We start from the raw sequence: 6000 nt of genomic DNA on the forward strand, positions 1-6000 counted from the left end.
CATTAGAAGAGTAAAAAGAAATAAGTAAAATTAATTTTTATAATTATGCTATTGAGCTGGGATTGTGGGTCTGTGGTAGAGTGCTTGCCTAGCATGTGTGAGGCACTGGGTTTGATTTTCAGCACCACATGAAAATAAATAAATAAAATAAAGGTCCATCAACAACTAGCAAAAATATCTATATTTTTAAATAATACATGCTATTTACTTCAAAATATAATTTCTATATGTAACAACATAAAGATTATTAACAAAGCAATTTCCATTACTTTTCTGATTCTAAGCCTGAAGTTCCATGTGTATTTTGGACTTACAGTATAGCTCAGTTTCGATGAGGTCATGCATCTCATGGCCCTGTGGGACTCCTGGCTACTATACCAGACAGTGCCAAAACAGAACAAAAAAAACATTAGTTATGAATCTATCTATGTTGTGCCTGTATATTTTGGCAGAACTATTTGAGAGAAATTTGTAGACCATATTATAGTTGAATTTTAAATACTTTAGCATCCAGATTCTAAAATTAATGACATTTGCTATATAACCAATTGTTATTAACACACCTGAGAAAGTGAACAATTCCCTAATATGTTTAATATCCTGTCCATGTTCAATTTCCTCCAGTTGTGCCCAACAGTTCTTTCCTAACTGGTCTCTTTACACCAAGCTGCTATCTAGTCTTAGTCTTATCTGGGACTAACCTGCCTTGGTCCTCCTGAAATCTTTCACAGTCTTCTCATCTTTCCATTTCCCACTGACGTTTAAGGCATTGGGAAAGCTGTCTTGGAAAACGTCTTACATCTGGATATATCTGATTGTTTCCTTCATGATGTTCTTCTTTTTTTAATATTAATTTACACTTCAATTATTGGACACATTTCCAAGTTTGTAACACACCAAGCACAACCACATACATTATCTTAAATAACTTTGTCGGTGTCACTTGGAGCTAAGCAAGACGGAAATGAAGATATTCTGGACTTGAGGACCAGCTATCTTTTAGTTAACCTTTTTGTGTCTGAAAAGATATTCTTCCTCTTCTATATCAAGTTGTCTTTCTCAGTATTTTATGTATATCCATGTGTTTTGTAGATCTGAAAGAACTCTTCTCAAAATTACCAATTTTGTAATCTTTGACCTACTTGGGGGTGAAGGTAGATGCAGTAGTTGAGGTATTTTGCAAACAACTCCTGGCTCTGAATATGGTGACATAGATTTGGCCCATGGGTGTGTCAGATGGCCAGTTGCACAGGGCATCATGCTTAGAAGGGCCTTACGCTTCGTCCAGTGTGCTGGTACCACCATCTTGAAATTCTTAATAATCTTTACACTAGGCCCCACAATTATATAGCCACTCCCAAATGACCTGGTTACTTTTCTGAGAGACCAAGTCCAGGATAGTCAATCTGAGGATATTATTTTCTCACGGTGTCTGCAGTACACAGGCATGCCTGTGTCAGATGGGCAAGAGGCAAACAAGAAAATGACATTGGTGTGGCAATTCACGGCTTGCAACAGACTTTACAGGCTTCCCTCCTTTAACTCCTCACTAGCCAAGGTCAGGAGGCAAGTCTACCCCATGATGTTCTTCAATTCACTCTCCTAACTCCTGCATTTTACTAGAGACTGGAAGTGAGGTGAGTGAAATCATGGTCAGATTCAGGTTAACTATTTTTAGCAAGGATACCACATGGGTTGCAATCGTTTTTTTAATATCAAAGAGCTACTTTTCATTCTGGGAAGGTTTTTTTATATAGCATCTTGTTTCAAAGGGAGCACTTTTCTGAGACCATCTCAAAGAGATGATGTATATGTATTTTTTCTCAAAGAGATGTATGTATGTATTTTTTCTTCCTTTTTTCACTTTATCTGAGTCTTTAAAAGTTTTTTTCCATATTTGCTTGTTTTGCTTTCCCTTTTTCACAGTGAGGATTCTTCGTTGTCTATTCATATTTAAGACTGAGGCTATTTGAACTGGGTCATTCCTAGCAGCTTTGGTGGCAAGCCGATTCTTACACTGAACTAAATGTCAGCATCTGCTGGTGTCTTCTCTTGGGCCAGTTTCACTTTTTTTTTTTTGGTGGTACTGGGGATTGAACCCAGGGCCTTGTGCATGCGAGCCAAGCACTCTACCAAGTGAGCGCCCCCACCCTGGGCCAGATTCCCAATTTGCTAGGTTTCCCAAATTTCCTATGGGGCATAAACCGGTTACCTAAGTTCTGAAGCTGAGCTGGGAAGGCTTGGGTGAAATGGACCACTCGGGGTGTGGTCCCTAAGCCAGCTGGTTTTCTACTAGAGTGGGGAAAGAGCCCGATTTTGCAAGCCTTGGAATGGGACCTAGGGCTATCACTATCTCCTTACCTACTTCCACCCAGTTCTCCCCAGCTCCACCCTGCCCCCTCAGCAGTATCTGGCTTTATTTTATTTTGGGGTACTGGGGATTGAACTCAGAGGCACCCGACCACTGAGCCACACCCCCATCCCTATTTTGTATTTTATTTAGAGACAGGGTCTCACTGAGTTGCTTAGGGCCTCACTAAATTGCTGAAGCTGGCTTTGAACTCGCGATCCTCCTGCCTCAGCCTCCCAAGCTGCTGGGGTTGCAGGCGAGCGCCACTGCACCTGGCTGGTATCTGGCTTTTTGAAGCTGGAAGCAGCCTGCTTCTTCCTGTCAGCCCAGCCATCGCCTTCTCTCCCCCAGCGGCCAGCCTGCAGCTTCTTCTGCCAGGGAACTCTCCAGCCCCTTTCCAGCTTCCAGAATTTTCCTGATTACCCCATGCCACGGTTTGTCCCCTCTGAAAGTCACGTCGACATTTAATCCCCAGACATGAGAGAGGCGGGGCTTTAGGAGGTGCCCAGGGCTCAAGGGCAGATCAATTCATGCATGGGGTCAGTGGAGTGCTGGGTTAGTGGGTTCTCTAGACAAGAGGGGGGCCACGGAAGCTAGTTTGCTGGGCCTCCCACGCTCCCCCTGTCCTTGCCATGGCTGACACCACCCCAGGACTCTGCCATCAGCCATGCAGCCCCTCCACCTTGGGCCAGAGCCACAAGCTGAAATCAGCCTCTTTTCTCTGTTAACTTACTCAGCCTGTTATCAGCCATAGCCGGCCGGCCGGGCCCCCCACTTTCCCTCTTCCTCTCCTGTGGGGTGCACCTTGCCTTATCGTCTCCATGGGGCTTCAGGAGAGAGAAGGCAACCCGCAGTGGGTCCTCCAGCTCTCTGTTCCTTCTCAGCCCACTCTCTGGAGGGGAAACTTGAGATTTCAAGAAACATCAGGAGATCCCACATCAAGATCCCACTCCCGCCCAGAGGGCAGCCACCTAGAAACGGAGAAGCTTGAGGAGGCCGGCCTGCTGGCCTCCTGCTGGCCTCCTGCTCTGTGGCCTGGCAGCTGTGGAGGTGGCCCCTCCCCCAGGCTAGCTCCTGCCCTGTCCAGTCCCAGCTTCAGACTCCAGTGAGGGCGCCCCTGCCCGTCCCCCGCCCCTGGCTGCCAGGCCTCCTCTCTCCACTCACCTCCTCTTCTGCTCCTTTAATGTCTTTTACTCTTTTTAACCTCATCTTCTTGCTCTTAGTGTCTCTCCTCTTCTCTCCCTGACTATTTTTTTCTTTTCCTCTTCCCCATTTGCCCTCCTGCCCCTCCCCCTCCCTCCCCCTCCCTCCCCCTCCCTCTCCCTCCCCCTCCCTCTCTCTCCTCCCCCTCCCTCTCCTTCCCCTCCTCCTCCCCTCCCCTCTCCCCCCCCCCCCCCCACCCGACTCCTTCCTTTGGCAAGTGGTTTTCAGACAGGGTGGCTCCCGCACCCCCAGGAGACACCTGGAAACTCAGGGCAGGGGTGGGTGCCCCTGGCTTCTCGTGGGCAGAGGCCAGGGATGGACAAGAGGCAAACATGAAAACAACATTGGTGTGGCATTCATGCAACCTGCAGAGGACAGGACTGTCCCCTGCAAAACATGCACTCCAGTCCCAGACGTCGTCGACAGAGCCACAGTGGAGAGGGCCGGCTCCCCTTCACCCCGCTTCACCCACACCCCGATCCTTCTCAGAGAAAACGAGAGAGTGCAGAGGAGCAGGGCCCAGAGGGGGAGCCCCTGCAGCCCAGGCTGGGGTGAGGGCCCAGACCCAGGGCGGGCCGAGGCACTGGAGTCTGCGGGTGTTGGTTTTGGCCATCGCAGGGTCAGACAATCTGGTGGGAAAGAGCTCCTGAGCTACACCAGCTGCTGCCGCCAGCTGTTTACCTGGCTGTGAGGACCACCCTGGCCTGGCTCTCACCCACCACCCACCCGGGACTGGCTTCTCCGTGCTGCGCGGTGGGGGACACTGGGCCACCGATGTGAGCTCTGACACCCGTGAGCAATGGAAACCTGCCTCTTCCCCAGGCTGCCAGGGATCTCCGAGGACCCCGCACCTGGGACGATGCATCTGAGGGTTGGTCCACTTCCTGAAGCCAGCAATCGTCCTGATGAATTTAGTGAAGGAGCCCCGGGCAGCTCAAGATCCTGGCTCCAAGTCTCCCTTCAGACCCTGGGTCACCCCCTGTGGCAGATCCTTGCTGCCCCGCAGTATCCATGCTCTCATCTTACATAGTAATTGAATTTTAGTTGGGCAAACGGCTGCCCAGCTGAAAACTACATTTCCTAGACCTTTTTACAGCTATGTGTGACCACATGGCTAAGTTCTGGCCAATGAGAAAGGAGTAGAAGTGATATGTGCAACATCTGGAACATGTCTTTAAAACGAAAGGATACAGTCTGCGATGGCAGAGGCTGGGGCAACCATTTTGGACCATACAAAATGAAGGTGCATATTAAGGGTGTCAGCGCAACGAACGAGAAGGCATCTGGCTTCCCACCACCACTGAACCATCCTTCTAATCGCAAACTGACTATACTTGACTTTTACATGAGAGAGAAAGGAGATGGTTTCTTGTTTTTTTTTTTTTTTTTAAGAATTTTAATATTTATTTTTTAGTTTTCAGCAGACACAACATCCTTGTTTGTATGTGGTGCTGAGGATCGAACCCAGGCCGCACGCATGCCAGGCGAGCGCGCTACCGCTTGAGCCACATCCCCAGCCCCGGTTTCTTGTTTTAAGCACGTTATTTGGGGGGGTCTATTTTTATAGCAGCCTAGCATGTGTTCTGACTTCTCAGTGAAGCCTTTTGTGACCCACACCCAGCCTATGCAAAATACCCCACTTCTTGTACCTCCAACATTTTTCAGATAAGAAAATGGTGACCCAAGTTCACATTGGCAGTTAATTTATGGCACAAAGCCAGGTTCAAAGCACTGATGTGGATGAAGCCCAAGATTCCTTCCATTTCTGACATTCGGGGATTCTCGAGACCTATCAACGGGTGTGGTAGGCACCAGGAACTTGGCTTGCTGGAGATGTTTATGCTCATCTCCTCTGATACAAATGCCTTCCACACTCACTCTCTGTCATCTGGCCATACTGACCTTTGAGCTCCACAATCATCCATCCTCGGTTACCTCAGGGCCTTGGCACGTGCCGTTCCCTCTGACTGGAAGTCATTTCCATTTTCACCAAGGTGGCCTCTTTAAAATGCAACTTGGCAACACTTCTCCAGGAAAGCCTTATCTGACAGTCCATCCACCTGAAAGCTCCAGGAGGGCAGGGACCATGTCTGAGTGTCACTTATTATCATGTCCCTAATGGCCAGCCTGGTGCCACAATAAACATTTGTGAGATGAATGAGGGAATCCACCCTGGAACCGGGGATGTAACCCACCCGGAGTGTGGGAACGAGCCGGGCTGGCCTCGCCAGGAGCCTCCCAGCCTCACATTTCCTAGAGAACTCTTTCTTTTTGGTACTGGGGGTTGAACTCAGGATCACTCGACCACTGAGCCACGTCCCCAGCTCTATTTTGTATTTTCTTTAGAGACAGGGTGTCACTCAGTTGCTTAGGGCCTCACTTTTGCTGAGGCTGGCTTTGAACTTGTGATCCTCCTGACTCAGCCTCCCGAGCCACTGGGATTACAG

This window comes from Marmota flaviventris, chromosome 6, assembly GCF_047511675.1.
Source record: "Marmota flaviventris isolate mMarFla1 chromosome 6, mMarFla1.hap1, whole genome shotgun sequence".
Taxonomy (NCBI): domain Eukaryota; kingdom Metazoa; phylum Chordata; class Mammalia; order Rodentia; family Sciuridae; genus Marmota; species Marmota flaviventris.